Source organism: Vespula pensylvanica, chromosome 9 (genome assembly GCF_014466175.1).
Source record: "Vespula pensylvanica isolate Volc-1 chromosome 9, ASM1446617v1, whole genome shotgun sequence".
NCBI classification, from domain to species: Eukaryota; Metazoa; Arthropoda; class Insecta; order Hymenoptera; family Vespidae; genus Vespula; species Vespula pensylvanica.
The window spans coordinates 4,917,678-4,933,994 of NC_057693.1; the positions used below are offsets into that span (position 1 = coordinate 4,917,678).

The window sequence follows — 16,317 nt, forward strand, 5'->3', positions numbered from 1 at the left end:
CTCTCTTTCTCTTTCTCTTTCTCACTCTCGAGTTCGTCTATACTCATATGTGTTCCCTTGTATTCGTGCGGACGACGAACTCTGGCGTGTCCCGTCGAAAGCCGGCGTCGGCTCTCCTCGACCATCCTTTTCTCTGTCTCTGACTCTGTCTGTCTCTCTCTCTCTCTCTCTCTCTCATCGCACATACGAACACGCAGACACGTACAACTGTCTTCTTCCCCCGCGTATTATTTCCCTGTTGTTTCCTATTTCTTTGTAGTCCTGTTTCCTTTTTAATTTTGTTTATTTTTCTTTTCTCTTTTTTTTTTTTGTTTTTTAATTTTGTTTTCTTTTCTTTTCTTTTCTCGTCATCTTTTCACGGCCATCTACTCCGGAGAAGATTCTATCGTCACACACTTTCGCCCATTTTTCTTTCGTTTTCTTTAGTTTTCTTTTCTTTTGCCTTCGTTTACTCCCTAATGGACTAATCGTCGATCAGACGAACTTAAGTAGACAAAGATAAAGACACGAAACGCGGAAGTTACTTCTCTTGTTGGATGGAGCGGTAGCTCCGGCTCTACCCTCGCGGCTTTCTTTCAAAGCACGAGAAGCGTGAGAGAGAGAGGGAGAGAGAGAGAGAGAGAGAGAGAGAAATAGAAGAGTCGAAGGGCGCGTCAGCTCGAAAGGATATGGACACGGTTTCTTTCCTTTTCTTTTCGATAAAATTTCTGAAATTCCTTCGAAGCCTCCTTCCAACAGTTCTTAACTTATCTTTTATGTTTTTTATTTTATTTTATTTATTTATTTATTTATTTATTTATTTATTACTTTTCTTTTTATTCATACTTATCGTTTTATTTTTTACCTTTTTTCCGAACTTAACCTTTACGCCAATGAAGGGTGTTTTGTCTTTAGGGAGAGGAAAGTATTTATTTCCTTGTTTTTTTTTTTTTTTTTTTTTTTTTTTTTTATTTCTTTTTGCTAGCATTTTATTTAACATTTTAAAGTTGCTCAAACGATATTCTATGACCAAGCTATGTTTAGATATTAGCCTTGTGTTTTATTCTTTAAAACTTTGTGTTTATTTTCTCATACCGACCAACGTGTATCTCCTTCCTATATACGTACATGCGTGTGTGTGTGTGTGTGTGAGAGAGAGAGAGGGAAAGAAGGGAGGGGAGGGTGGTGTATAGGTAACAGGTGCCTTATCGTGTTATTTTTTTTTCGAAACTTTGCAACTAATTTTTCCATTGATATTTTATTCTCTCGACATTATTACTTCCCTTATCATTTTCCATCAAATCATTATACTTATCTGCTTAACGTTGCTCCAAGCGATCGACCTTAAAAAATATAGAATTTCATATCGAAAGCTAAACGGCTTATCCCGTCGGATCTCTTTATTGCGTTTCGTCAATTTTTACAACTCCCTGAAATAAAAATAATAATACGTTTCTTATCTTATTGCGTCCAGTTATTACACGCTTTTATTTTATTTATTCATTTTATTTTTCTTTTTTTCTTTGCTTGTTTCGCTATTGTACACAGCTGCGTCATTCATTCCAATGAAATAGCTTCGTTCAAATATCTATTTCCCGAGATTAATTGGATTCGATGAATCGTTAAGAGTAGACAATGGGTTTCGATTTAAATTGAAATTCGGGGTTAAAACGATTATATCGATATGCGTGAAGAGATGTATGTAGGTGAGACACCAGAGAGACGGTGTCTTTATCGAGCTCGAAAGGAGGTCCGCGTGTCTGCGATGTTGAGGGAGCCATTCGACGATGACGACGACGACGACAACAACGACGACGACACGACGACGAAGAGTCGCACTACTCCAACAGAAAAGTGGCCTAGACTTCTTAGAGACTATCTTTTTCTCTTTTTTTGTTTTCTTTTTTTTTCTTTTTTATCTTTCTCTTTCTCTTTATCCTTTTTTTTCTTCTTCTTTAGTCGAGTGTCACGTTAAATAGAATGGAAAAGCTTTAAAGCCCTTTCTTTTCCTCTCTTACGACATATTTGTCTTCTCTTCTTTCTTGAGTCTTTTCTTTCCCTCTCTCTCTCTCTCTCTCTCTCTCTCTCTCTCTCTCTCTCTCTTTGTTTCTTTCTATTTTTATAAAATTAATTGAACCGTTCTAACGATGTAAATGGCACTTCGATTGTATTTTTCTCTTAACGACCGGACCCAGACGAACGTAAACTTTATTAGGTCGTACAAAAACGTCTTAACGGGAAAGAGGAAAATATATTTAAAGACTACCGAATATATATATATATATATATATATATATATATTATATATATTTTATATATATATGTATGTATTAGAGAATAGTCGTAGCGACGTATAATCCGCTTAAAATTTGCGATTGATGGTAGAACGCATCGATAATGTTGTCAAACGTACCAGAGAATAATTGAAATAATTCGAGAAGAATCGTAAAATCGAATCGAATTAAATATTAATGTAAAACGATACGCGTAATTTGAGATTTGATTTCGACGACGAGAGAAGAGGAAAAGAGTGATTATTATTATCGAACTGGTTTGTATTATTTACTATTAATATTGTTTATTTACAAGAATTATTACGAATTCATTATACAATTGACTCGACTTTACGGAATAAGTAATGAATATATTGTAATTGAATACATATATATACATATATATATATATATATATATATATATGTAGGTGTATTAAAAATTATATCTCTTTAGGAATAACGTAACGTAACGTAGTCGTAATCGTAAACGTAAACGTTCGTCCTTTTTGTAAGCATATTTATCAACAAAGGAGTTCGCCAACGCAGCCAACATGCTTGTTTACGATATTATATTGAGCTAAGCGAACTCATACAAGCATCCACTCCAACTATGAAACATTGTCTAGCTTATCTGCCTTTCATCTGACTGCCGCAATTTAGTTTCGTTCCAGCCACTGCTAATCCTTTTTTAAACGAGACGGATGAGTGGGTGTAACCCACGAGAACGTTGTGCTTCGTTCGTTTATTTACTTACCAACTAGACTCGTACGTTTGCTATCGTTAAGTTTCACCTTCCTCCTCTTTTTCTCATTCGTTCATTAAATTTTAATTTACATATTCACGTTAGATACTCTAGTATATATGCATGCGCGCGCGTAAACACGTATGTATGTGTGTGTGTGTGTGTGTATATAATGGAGTATACATAAACACGTCAAGTTCTAAAAGATTTTCGTTCATACGTACGTTTGTTAAATTCGTTTAAAGATACTAATTGTCAATTATCAGCGATTAACGTATAATATACAATATCTAACATCGATGATCGTGATCTTTATTATTTCTTAATTTAATTTTATGTTTAACTTGAGAAGAAGATTCCATGTTCTTAAAATAATCTCTTTTCTTTCCTTTTTCTTTTTTTTTTTTTATTACTGGCATAGATAGAAGTCTATGTAAAAAATTTTTCAGATCGATAAAGAAACGAAAGCTCTTTTGAACGTAATGTATTTAATGTAACGTAACATAAGTTACATACATACAGGAATTTTATTCTTTGGGAAAGAGTCTCGAGAAATAAAAAGTTGTTCGATCGAGAGCAGATTTTTCATTTTTGCTTTCGTTGGTGAATCAAGAGAGGGTGAGGGAGGAGAAATAGAGCTCTCTTCTCCTCGCAGTATTAATTTTCACGGTAAACAATGGCCGAAGTCTACTAGCCGAGACCTAGTCGATGGGAGATGTCTCGTTCTACGTTGTATAAACGGGGCGGGTACGCCGACCGATCGATCTTCCTCGATCGTTCGGCCTACTGCCACGCTATATATTATAGTTGTGCTTTCAGTGTTACGCATCTTGAATGTATCTCTCTCACAAATATACATATTGCATGGATGGGTGTATGTGTGTACGCGTTTGTAAAAAAATACGATATTCATAATCTTTTTTCAACCCCTCTTTCTCTTTCAAACGTTAATTTATTTATATTATTTAGAGTGAATTGCGTGCGTGTTATGTGTGTATATGTGATTTTAATTATTGTACTTTTAAAACACAATAATTATGCTTTACGTGGAATCTATGCGTGATTTATTTTATTAGATTTAATTATTTCTTCTTTCGTTTTGTATGTAAATATCGTATAAAAGAAAAAAGATCTAACCATCTGTCCCTTTCTTCTGTCTCGTCGGATATTCAAGGACTCTCAAAGAGACGCAAAAACAGAGAAACGCGTTGTACCTAAATCGTTAAACTCTTCGTGTACATATATACATCTTCTTGTGGGATCCGTCTGTTTCGAGGCATAGACGAAAGTAAGCTTACACGGAACATAATAATATATTTCACGTTAATTCGTCGTCGTCGTGGATACAAGACCGTCACGAAGCTTTGACTTATTCTTACTTCCCTCTCATCTTTTTTCTTTTCTTCTTTATTTTCTTTTTTTTTTTTTTTTTTACTGTACTTTTATTCTTTAAGATCCCAAGTTGAAGGAAACGTCGACGTTTCCGGGAAGTAACTAAGAATATATTCATCGTAGTTATGAATCATCCGACATTAGCGTTGATCGCAAATTTGCGGACGACTTAGAGATGCCATTTGTTTAAATTCGTCTTTTTTAATAAGAAAAAAAGAAGAAGAAGAAGAAGAAAATCGACGATACAAAGAGGGAAGAACAACGGGCATGAGGTATTAAACGCACGTGATACTTTTCATTAAATAAAAAAGAAGAAAGGAAGGAAGGAAGGAAAGAAGAAAGTTAAGACAAAGAAAATATTAAAATCGTGATAGAATTTGCATCGTACCTATTTCCATGTAATAGTCGTTTATTTTCTCCTAGGTCAAGGTCGTTCGCTCGCACGCTCGCTCTACGGATACGTCGTCGAGGACGGCTATTCGACGATAAAGATGAAATCGTGCGTGATAACGCGATAAAAAGAAAGAGAGATAGAGATAGACAGATAGATAAAGATAGAGATAGAGAGAGAGAGAGAGAGAGAGAGAGAGAGAGAGAGAGAGAGAGAGAGAGAGACGAAGAAAAAACGAGACAAAAGTCGTATCGATTAAATTCTTTGTCAAATATTCGTTTGATAAATTGTTCATTCGATAGGTATATATATTTTTACATAAAAAAAGAAAAAAAAGATTCATTCGATAGGTATATATATATATATATATATATATATTTAAAAAAAAAGAAAGAAAAAGAGAAAAATGGAAGTACATTTTGATAGTCGTTCTCTAATCGTTTTAAACGATTACGAAGTCTCTTCGTAAATTTGCATTTGTATTTGACGGCAAGTGCATAGACGATAAGTGCGACATTTATTCGAAAAATCAACATCTCGCCGAGTGAGCCACCGATGCTCCTCCCATTGATGCAATATTACGCCGTTCTGCGTCATTGTTTGTCGATGCCGATGCATTTCCCTCTACTCATCGTCTGATCGTTGACTCCTCTCTCTTTCTCTCTCTCTCTCTCTCTCTCGTGAAATTCTGATTACTTGTTCTCGAGATTCTTTTTATTCTCTTTCGATGAATATTTTTTCGGGTTATCGGTTATCTCTTATCACGGAAGATAACAGAAATACAATTGCAATGGTACCTAATCATTTCATAGATCTTAATCTATTTTAAATTGCACAGATAACGAATGACCTCGAATAAGTGTGCGTGCGTGCATGTGTATGCGCGCGTGTGTGTGCGTGCGTGAGCGTTTGTGTGTATTATTTAGAGAGAGAGAGAGAGAAGGAAAGAGAAAAGAAAAAATATATTAAAAGAAGAATGTAGGGGAAAAAAATTTGTAAAAAATGGCACGCGAGTCAAGTTTCACGCGGTATAATTTTGGCCGAAGCGTTATCGTTTCTTTCTGTTTTTCTTACTCATCGGTGGTTTTCCCACTTGCGAGAAAGAGAGAGAGAGAGAGAGAGAAATAAGAAGAGGTACAGGGCTAAGAGTAGTTTATTACATCGAATGCGTTCGATGCCCTCTTCGTCGCGTGGGCGGAACACACAAATCGTCTTTCGTTCTACTGTTCCTCTTTAACCGCACGATTTTAGAGAGCTTTAAGGTACCTTCTTTAATTTTAGTTCTCTCAAATGTAGTTTCCGTAGTTTCGAATTTGTCGTAGATACGATCATTTGATATCCGATTATCGTCATCATTATCCTCATAATTATTCTATTTGTTCTCAATTTCATAACAAATTGATGACATTGGATAGAAAATGTAACAATCAACGAATTTATCATTATTACAGTAATTTACTTATACTTTCACTCGAGATTTTTTATTGAAAATTTGCAAAGGATATGCAAGAAGGATTCTTAATCTATAAATATTCGTACCATGCAACATGTTTTGTAATAGCCCAAATAAGAGAGAGAGAAGCGGAGTCATGTCGAATCGACTTTCTCCGCTTCGTTCGTAGAATCGTGCCGCATCTAAGTTCTCGAGTGACATAGAGCACGATTCTTTCTCCTTTCTTGTCTCGAGCGGCTCGGTTTACGCGTACCACGCGCGCATTTGGTTTATCCGACACGTCGAGACTCCGACAGTCTCGTCGTATTTCAGCCATCCAATGAACGACAACGATAACGATCACCTCCGAAGTAGTTATGTTCGTCTTTACATCGACACCGATGGACGGACTAAAGTAATCCCTTTTTTTCGCGTAAGTTAACGTAAATTTTAATCGATCGATTATTCTTATCCGTCGAACTTTGCTCGCTTATCAGCCAATCCTCTCTCCGTCAATGACATCGTTGATGTGATTATAGAAGAAAGAGCTCGGGAATAATTCAATCGAGTCAACTTTTATCTCGCTCATTTTTTTCTTTTATATTATTAAAGCATTCTTCTCATTTTATTTTTCTTTTTATGTTTTTGTTCTTTTCTTTTCTTTTTTTTTTTTTGTTTTGTATATAGAACCTATTAGAAAAATAGATATCTGATTGTTCGAATGTCGAGATCATTTAAATGGTATAAAAATATGTATTATTTTATTTTTCTTTTCTTTTCTTTTCTTTCTTTTTTTTTTATAGAACCTATTATATCGAAAAATAGATATATCTAATTAGTATAAAATAGATAAATCTATTATAATTATTCGAATGTCGAGATCATTTGAATGGTATAAAAATACTTATGTGATATATATATATATATATATATATATGCGTGTGTATATACGGGGATTATTTCTCGAGTCGATCGTTGGATGTAGTTTGACGTCGTCGGAATAATCGAGGTCGAAGAGAGAAGGCCGCACGAGTTACGATCGAACGATATCATCCATACGTACATACCTACGTACGTTCGATTGTTTGCGACGACTGTTTTCCAAACGTTTCTTTTGTTCTTTTTTTCCGATCATTGTTTCTACGTTTGTGGATAGATACGTACGTACTTACGTATGACGCGTTTCGAGCTCGTAGATCGTCGTTTATCCTTTTTCATTTTTTACTATTTTTTTTCTCTCTTTCTTTCTCTCCTTCTCGAATAAGAGAAGCCTTCGTTGATCCTCCTTTATCACACTCCATTCGAAGTCAATTAAAAAGTATATTGAAACTTGTCGAATCTTACGCTTTTTCAAAAAAAACTTTGGCATACTATTACTCTCTCTCTCTCTCTCTTTCTTTTTCATCGAACTTTGAATCGATTTTCTTCGGAGCTTCTCCCTCAGTTTACAATATTACCCAAGAAGCGATCGGTTTTACACGTGACATTCGCCTCGATCATCTTTATCGATGACACACCTTATAACATTGTATATATACATATTTTTAAATCCTCCATTAGACTTTATTTCGTGTAGATTTATCTTCTTCCTTATAACCTTGCCATAACTTTCCTTCCCCTTTAGCAACGGCAACGACGATGACGACAACGATAGTAATATATTTTTAAAGAAACTTCTTCTTTTTTTTTTTTCTGCTATTCCTGCACGCGGAAAAAAAATCTACCAATTTATTCATTCATTTATTTATTTATTTATTTTTCTTTTTATTATACCTTTTACGCGAATAGGTCAACGCCTACGTTCGGCAGATTCGTTCTAGTAGTATCGCATTTCCTGTTATGTAAATTGTTTGACATTACATAACGGTAAACGTATATATGTATGTATATATTTATGTATGTATGTATGTACGTATGTATGTATATCGGGACAGGAAGCTGGGAGTGGCTAACGCACAGCGAATAATAGGTTGATATTATCTAGTCTACTGCATTAACCGCGATTACCTTGCTTTTCTCGAGCCATATATTTTCCACTTCGTTTTTCCTTTTTTTTTTCTTTTTTTTTTTTTTTTGTTATTATTATCATTCTTTTTCACTTTTTTTCTTATTTCTCATTTCTCGAGCAATTTCGATTAACTCTTCTTACGGCGTTTTCAATAGGCGTTGATACATAGTTCAGTCGGTTCTCAACTACGAGAATTTTATTGTGCTATGCTTTTAGAGATCAAGTGGGAGTGCGAAAGCGTTCCACTCGAGTTTTCAATTTGTTTTCTTCGAAACGAATTGAAAGAGGATAGCGAAGTATGGCGGATCTCAATGATTATTCTTGAAATCGTATATAAGTTTCGTCGTCGTTGTCGTCATCGTCGTCGTAAGAGAGTATAATTAAATTTCTATATAGATGTTAGTTGCATGCATTTATTATAAACGTACAGGTGTGTTTGTTTGTCTGTGTTTGTATATATCTATGTATATAGATACATATATATGTATAGTTACGTGCATAGATTATAATGATGGTGTATAAGTCGAATATTATCTCTCTTCATTGGTTTCACATTTCCAGAAAGAGAGAGAGAGAGAGAGAGAGAGAGAGAGAGAGAGAGAGAAAGAGAGAGAGAGAGAGACAACCGAGTACTCTCGACAAGGCGAAATCTCTCGAAAGATTATTCTAAGATACTTCTCCTTTTTACCTCTGCCACGTGTAGGAATTAAGTTACTATCTTGTCTAGACCGGTTGCAAGCGTTATGCGTCGTCCTTACATAGAGGAAGTTTACATCGTCTAGAAAAAAGTATAGTATCACTTTTCTTTTCTACAAAATAGAAAAAACTATCCTTCTGCTTCTTCCTTTTTCTTTTTCTTTTTTTCTATCTAAATCCATCGATCCGTCCTTAAAAATTCATTCATGGATTCCAGAAAGAACATGATTTTTTTTTTAATCATAATTCTCTCAACGAACGTGCTAGAAGATAAGAGATGTTCGTATACTTTTGCAAATTACTGTAGGTGTCTCTCTCTCTCTCTGTGTGTGTGTGTGTGTGTGTGTACGGTGGCTGTGTTTGTGTCAATTCTTAGACAAAGCTTTGCTTAGAAGAAAGATGACTCAACGATACCTACACCATTCGGGTTAATAACGTTACATGTTTTACTGAATCACACACGATGTATCTCTATTTTAATTAAAATCAAACTTATCGTTTTCTTTGAGAAAACAATGTTTCATATCTTTTCAATCGCAGGTGTTACTCGTAAATCCCTATGATAAAGTGATAGAGAAAATAACAGTTACGATTGCTAGTATCGTTTCTTAGTTTTTGAAAAAAATTGTTTAACAATTTTCTTTGCTTTATTCCTCCGTTAATTATTCGTAAATACAATAATTGTTACATCTATTTTATATATATATATATATATAAAATTCAAAGTAGACAGAGATATGTATTATGGAGTCTCATCTACTTACTTGATATATGTATTTACATACGTATATACATATCTCATATCCGCATGTTAGAACGCATAATGTATAAAAATGATACACGAACGCTTTTACGCAATTACGAATAAGAAGAAGATTTATCCCACTTTATCTCATTTATCCATTTTAATCTCATAACACGTGCACATATATACATACATATTAGTTAATTAGACTGCTCGCTGGTAATTTAACACCTGTTCGATGCACAAAGCCTCGAAGGAAAGTTGTGCAAACAAAAGGGGAAGAAGAGATAAACGAAAGAGTTTTGTAAATAGCTCGTCTTTCGCTCATGTACCAATGATTCAATGAAACACACATTTCTCTGTTCCGACAAAAGCAGCCGTCGATAAATAATTCGTAATTAAACTGATTTATTGCAGATCATTTTTTTTTCTTCTTTTTTTTTTTTCTTTTTCGTTCTTTTGTCTTTCTTTCTTTCCCCTTTATCTATATGAAAGAGCAAACAAATTTAGAGCATAAAAAAGAATGATTCTTTGATGTCGCCGCAGTTGCGAGGAAATAAAATATTTCAGTAAATAATTTCATTCGGTGATAATGACGTAAGATCGTTGTGTAATTTACATGTACATATCACAACGAACGTCTATCTACGTAGTTACATGGACTACTGTGATTCCATTGTGGAGATACATTCTTCGTAATACGATTGTTTCCCTTTTCACTGAAAGAAAAGACCAGACCGGGGATGCACATTGTTGCACACCCAAAATCTTCCGCTCGACGTGTTCCATTCTCTGCTCTTCCCTTCCGTAAAAAAGCGCAACAATTTCCTAAGGTAAAGTACGTTTGATCCTTTCCCCCCCCCCTTTCTTTTTTATTTCCATTTTTTCCCCTTCCTTTCTCCTTTATTCTTACAACGAAATTCGTCAAAATTTTTTCTACCATTTTTATATCATATAATTATAATATGTACACGTATGAAAGCAATTAACGTTTATAAACGAATGTTCAAATGTCTTACCGAATTTTCTTACAAAACTTTATCTAAAATCCTCCCTTAAGTTTTCCCTTATCTTTTATATTTATAACAATTCCTCCTCTCTCGTTTATTTAACTGAGAGATACGGAGTGCGAGAAATGTCGAAATAAATTCTCGTCGATGGGGGAAAAGGGATTTTGTATTTTTATCGACGAGAAAGGAAATCTTTCGTTGGACGTGCGCTTAAAGAAAAAAAAAAAGGAAGGACAGAGAGAGAGAGAGAGAGAGAGAGAGAGAGAGAGAGAGAGAAAAGGAGAGAAAAAAAGAGAAAAGAGAAAGAAAAAGAAAAAGACAAGGACCGTAAGGAAAAATGAGGGAAATGGTTGTAGGTTAGACGCGATGGGACCAATCGGACCGCATTCCCCAGCCGTCGGCGGAACGTCGACATTCCGCAAGACGTTCGTTTCGCTTCTTCGCTTCTTCTCTTCGTTCGTTCGTTCGTTCGTTCGTTCGCTCGAATGCTCACGGAAAGACGCGCTAGGGGTTCGTTGCACTTTCCGTCGGCGCGCCGCTTGCTTTCGACCACCGACGATGTTACGAGAAATCGAACGCTTCGGACATTATGTCGACTCGATTTAAAACAACGCGATGAACGCGATAAGCTCGTGTCGAGTACCAGACTCTCTCTCTCTCTCTCTCTCTCTCTCTCTCTCTCTCTCTCTCTCTCTCTCTCTCTCTTTCTCTCTTCTTATCTATGTATCCTATTCATTTTTCTCACTCTCTCGATCCCTCTTCTGTTAACAAAACGAGAATACCTAAACGTTACGACCTCCAGACAAAATATAAATTGATCGAAACCCGATCGGAGATTTCTTCTTTATCGTCTCGTGTAATAACAATGATGAATCAAAAAAATAAAATAAAATAAAATAAAATAAAAAGAAAAATAAATCGTAAGAGTCTCAGTTTTCCGTCGCACACCAAGTTACGATTGTCACATTGTAGATCGTTTAGAAGAAAAAGAGAGAGAGAGAATCTTGAAAGCGATTAAATTAGAATTTGTTGAATCTCTTCAAACGTACAACGACGAGTACAACGAAAGAGAAGAATCTCTGCTGACTTTCTCTCGTTTCTTTCTCTTCTTCGTCTTCGTCTTCGTCTTCGTCTTCTTTTACTCTCCTTTTTTCTACAGAGTCTCGTCGTTCCTCTCGTACTTGCCTTTTTGCATGCCACTTTGTTCAACGAACCCCCGGGAACGTAGAGCAAACCGGTTCAATTTTGTTCCTTTCTCTAGTCGATGCTCCTCAAGAGACTCCGATCTCTCGATAATAAAAATATCGAACGTTTGAACTCGTTGAAAATTATGCGAACGTGATCGACATAACCGAGTGATCGAATTTGATTCGAGTGATACTTGTAAAAATTTTCTACGATATTTATCTACCGAGAAATCTTCCTTATCGGATTTCTAATCGATTCAACCGGTTCTTATAAAATAACGTATCGCAAAGTTTCCCGAGATAACACGACAGTGATATTTGATCGATCGGACAAAAAATTGAAGGATAAAGAAAAAAGAGGAATTACGATATATATATATATATATATATATATATATATATATTCATTGTTTGTTAAATACGAAGACGAAAACGATGACAAAAAAAAAAAGAAAAAAAAAAGAAATCGTAGCACCAATTTCTTCTCTTTCTATCCGATAACGACGAGTGGGTACGAGTAGAAACGATCGATTTATCGAAATAGTCTCTCGCGTGAAATCATGAATTCATTCTGTAAGAATCGGAAACTCGTTGAGCAAGTTCGCGTTCTATGAGAAGAAGAAGAAGAAGAAGAAGAAGAAGAAGAAGAAGAAGAAGAAGAAGAAGGCTTCTGCGTCGCGACGATGCATCGATTCTCTTCTCTCGAGTGCACTTTCTCTCTCTCTCTCTCTCTCTCCTCTTTCTACTTGCGAGTCGATTATCATTGGCTTAACGAGTCTCAGACGTGTTTCCTTTGGAATTCTTTGCTGTTTGTAGTGGTAGAAAAGAGAAAGAGAGAGCTCTAGAGAGAGTGAGAGAGAGAGAGAGAGAGAGAGAGAGAGGGAAAGAGGGGATAAAAAACAAGTTCTTCTTTTAAATATTCTAACAACGACGCGATGAAACGTCGGAGACGTTCGAATGAAATTATTTTCACGAATTTCGTATAGAAAGGGAGAATAAAAGGAAAGGTTTGAGAGAGAGAGGGGGGGCAGAGAAGGGGGTATGTGTTATATACGTGTCCATGGCAGGAAGGGCACCCAATGAAAAAGATATTCGACTGGCAGAGCCAGACGGGTAGACGACCGATGTCACTGACCTTGCTTAACGATCGGCAATGTCTGGGAGGAGGACCCTAGCCAGACCCACCTCTGAAGAGAATTATCCTGTATACAATATCCTACGACTACAATCGAATTCTACTATCAAATACATTCTTCTTATCCTTTGTCTTTTATATCGTTATATACAATCTATTCCTTCTTCTTATTTACTTCCGTTGCTCGTGAAAAAAAATTGCATCGAAAAAAAGAGAGAGAAAGCTAGAACTTTTCAATTTTCTTATGTACTTCGATTAATTAATTACTTTTTGACGATTATTGAAACGGACAGATAGATCGCAAAAGTAATTTCTTCTTTGAGACGTGCGACAGACAATTGCAATTTTAAACTTACACTTAGTTAACTACATGCTACACCGAATGTACGCCGATAAAGAATCAGGCCTTCAGAGAATTTATCGATTAAACGTTCAGCGAAATGTCATAGGAAACCCGGGGCTTACTTATTTCCACGAAATCGTGGATAGGTGTAATTGCAGAGCGATAAAACGTTTGTACTACATTTTGTTGTATCGCAGATAGATTATACATTTAATCTTTTTTTTTTTCTCCTTCCTCTTCCTCTTTTTCTTCTTCTTTTTCTTTTCTTCTGTCACAGTGAAAATTTGTAAATTTTCTTTCGATCGTTGATTTTTGTATACATCGAGTTTGGCCAAATAATATAGTCCAATATTTTTCAATAAAACTGGTAAACGGGAAAATATCGAACAAGTGATTTTCCTACTGCCTTTCAATTAATTTCGTATAAAAGCCAATTTCGTTGATATTAGCTCGGTAATAAGATCATTGTAATTTATTTTATCAGCGCATTATTAAATAGATAAAGATATTATGGACGTTAATCCAGCAATTTGACGTTGATCGTAAACACGCCCTAATATCCATGTGGATCTGACGAAACAGCTAATAGGTAATAATTCGACGCGTATACGGTGTCATGCGAACGTTAATTAGTAATCAACGTCGGGTCCATTCGATTTCGAAATTCAAATTACGTTCAGCGACGTTTTCTCTCGCATACCGGAAGCGGATTATTCATTTTCTTCGCTCGAGGAGTAACACTAACGGGCTACGAGTTAGCCGGCGACTCTTATCGGTCGCTATTATTCGCTCGAAGTGGCCTCTTATCATCCTTTGCCTGCTAACCTAGTGACCTACTTGAAATATCGATTTTACAGGTAGTTCAGACTCTAAGCCGTCGACACGAAGGTTATACCTCTGTTAACGAGATATATATCAAAGATTTTATACATTTGTAAAATTTGACGACGTTGTACGACATCGCGAGGATTGGATCGTTGTAATAAGAACCCTATTCTAAAGGCTTTTCGATTTAATATTAGCGTAAATGCAAACATATATATATATATATATATATATATATATATATATATATATATATATATATGTACGTATGTATATACGTATATATGTACTTAGGTAAATTTTTTCGAGGAATACGAGAATGGATTATTTTTATAGACTTCCAAGAATATGATATGATTTTTGATACATCAGGTATAAAGTATCTATTACAGTAGAGATAGTTTTATCGAAGAGATAAATCTAGAAATAGAATCGATAATGATGTCGTTCAACGAAGAAAAATGTTTTTTATAGATTATATCATTTTTATTACTCCAGAATGATACATGTATGTATCATAAAATATATGTACACACACACACACACACACACACACACATATTTCAAATACATAAATCTTGGAATTATTCACACGTTCTTAAAGGTCTAGAAATTCTTTCGTGTATTTCAGTACAATTATGGTCACCTAACTGCATTCTCTTCTAACGCCAAACGAGTCCGTGAAATAACGTTAAGAGAAAGTCATGAAACGTCGAGAGCGTGTCTAGATTGACTTGCATCGATGACCTTTGAAAGTGGAACTTGCAACACACATATACGCGCGCGCGCGCATGCTAGTGCATTCGAACGTAATTACTTTTAATCGGTAGGAAAAAGACGAGTCTAGTTAACGACAGAAGAAGAGTTTACATCTAAAGTCAATTCAAATAACGAAGCTAGAGAAAAATGTAATTACTACGGTGTAGACTTTATGAACGTTTTTGTAAGCTTGGTCGAGAGTTTCCTTTTTGAACTTCAAAAAGAAAAAAAAAAAAAAAAAAAAATTCGTTAAGGTTCGTCGTACTATCCACCGTCTTCGTGACGAAATATCGATAACATTAACATTCTTATAACTTATTCGTCTCATACATATTACAAGGCACGAGATCGTGTACTCACTCTTTGAGAGAGACCAATTTCAGAAATTGACCAAATTTCTAAAGGGTAGCAAGGGTGGTAGAAGGAAATATAATCTCTTTGATGAAGAAAGAAAATATGTAATATAACAAAAAAAAAAAAAAGAAGAGAGAGAGAGGAAGAAAAAGAAAGAAAAACTAAGGGGAGGATTTCGAAGTGCCGTTATATATTAAACCATCAGGCAAAATCGATGTAAAAAGATCTTCCTCGGTGTGAAGGAAGCTTAATGTACACGGTTCGACGTCCCCGTTAGTCGACGTAGTCCCTTCACGTTTTCTACCCCTTGCCCGTTCTCGTCTGGGAAAGATGGAGAGAAGGGGGAGAGGAAGGGAGAGAGAGAGAGAGACATAGAAGGAAGTGTAGGTGGCAGCTTGGGTAGTGTAGAACGATAGAAATAAGGGGTGTGTGAAAGAGAGTAGTGGGGATATACTCGCTTTGTTGCTAGCCAACCTCGAGGTTTTACCCTCGTCCATATTCATAAATCCATATTCATCCCGGGTCTCTTTCTCTTTCTCTGGCTTTGTCACTCTCTTTCTTCTTTCCTTCTCTCTTTTTTGTTTTTTTATTTTTTTTTTTGTTCTATCCTCCCCTCTCTCTTCTGTCTTTATCAACTCGCTCAACAATATACATACAAGCAAGACTAACGTATACCAAAAAGGGAGCATGGTGGGGTTAGCCATCCACGCCACCGTCATTCTTATGTCCCTTTTTTTTTCTTTTCTTTTTTCTTTTCTTTTATTACATTGTTTTTACTAACTTGTGATATGTACATGTAAATCAAATAGATGAAAATGAAATTTCTCTTCTTATTTTTCCCGCCCTTCACTCTTCAGATTTTCTTTCCTCTGTAACCTTTTTTATTTACTCTTCTCCTTGCTTACTTTCTCCTTGCTGTACCATCTTTTTCTTTTCTTTCTTTCTTTTTTTTTTTTTTTTTTTTGTTGTTAAAAAAAGGTTTACTTGCTTCTCGTGTAAAGGGCATTTGCTTCGGTTCGGTTAGATTTCAGCGTGGGAAATATA

The 16,317-nt window shown here is 35.5% G+C and overlaps 1 protein-coding gene across 2 annotated transcripts in view; it reads left to right on the top strand.

Moving 5' to 3' along the window:
• LOC122631639 (protein tyrosine phosphatase type IVA 1) overlaps positions 1-16,317 on the top strand; it is a 39,850-nt gene that overhangs the window by 900 nt on the left and 22,633 nt on the right. The window lies entirely within an intron of this gene.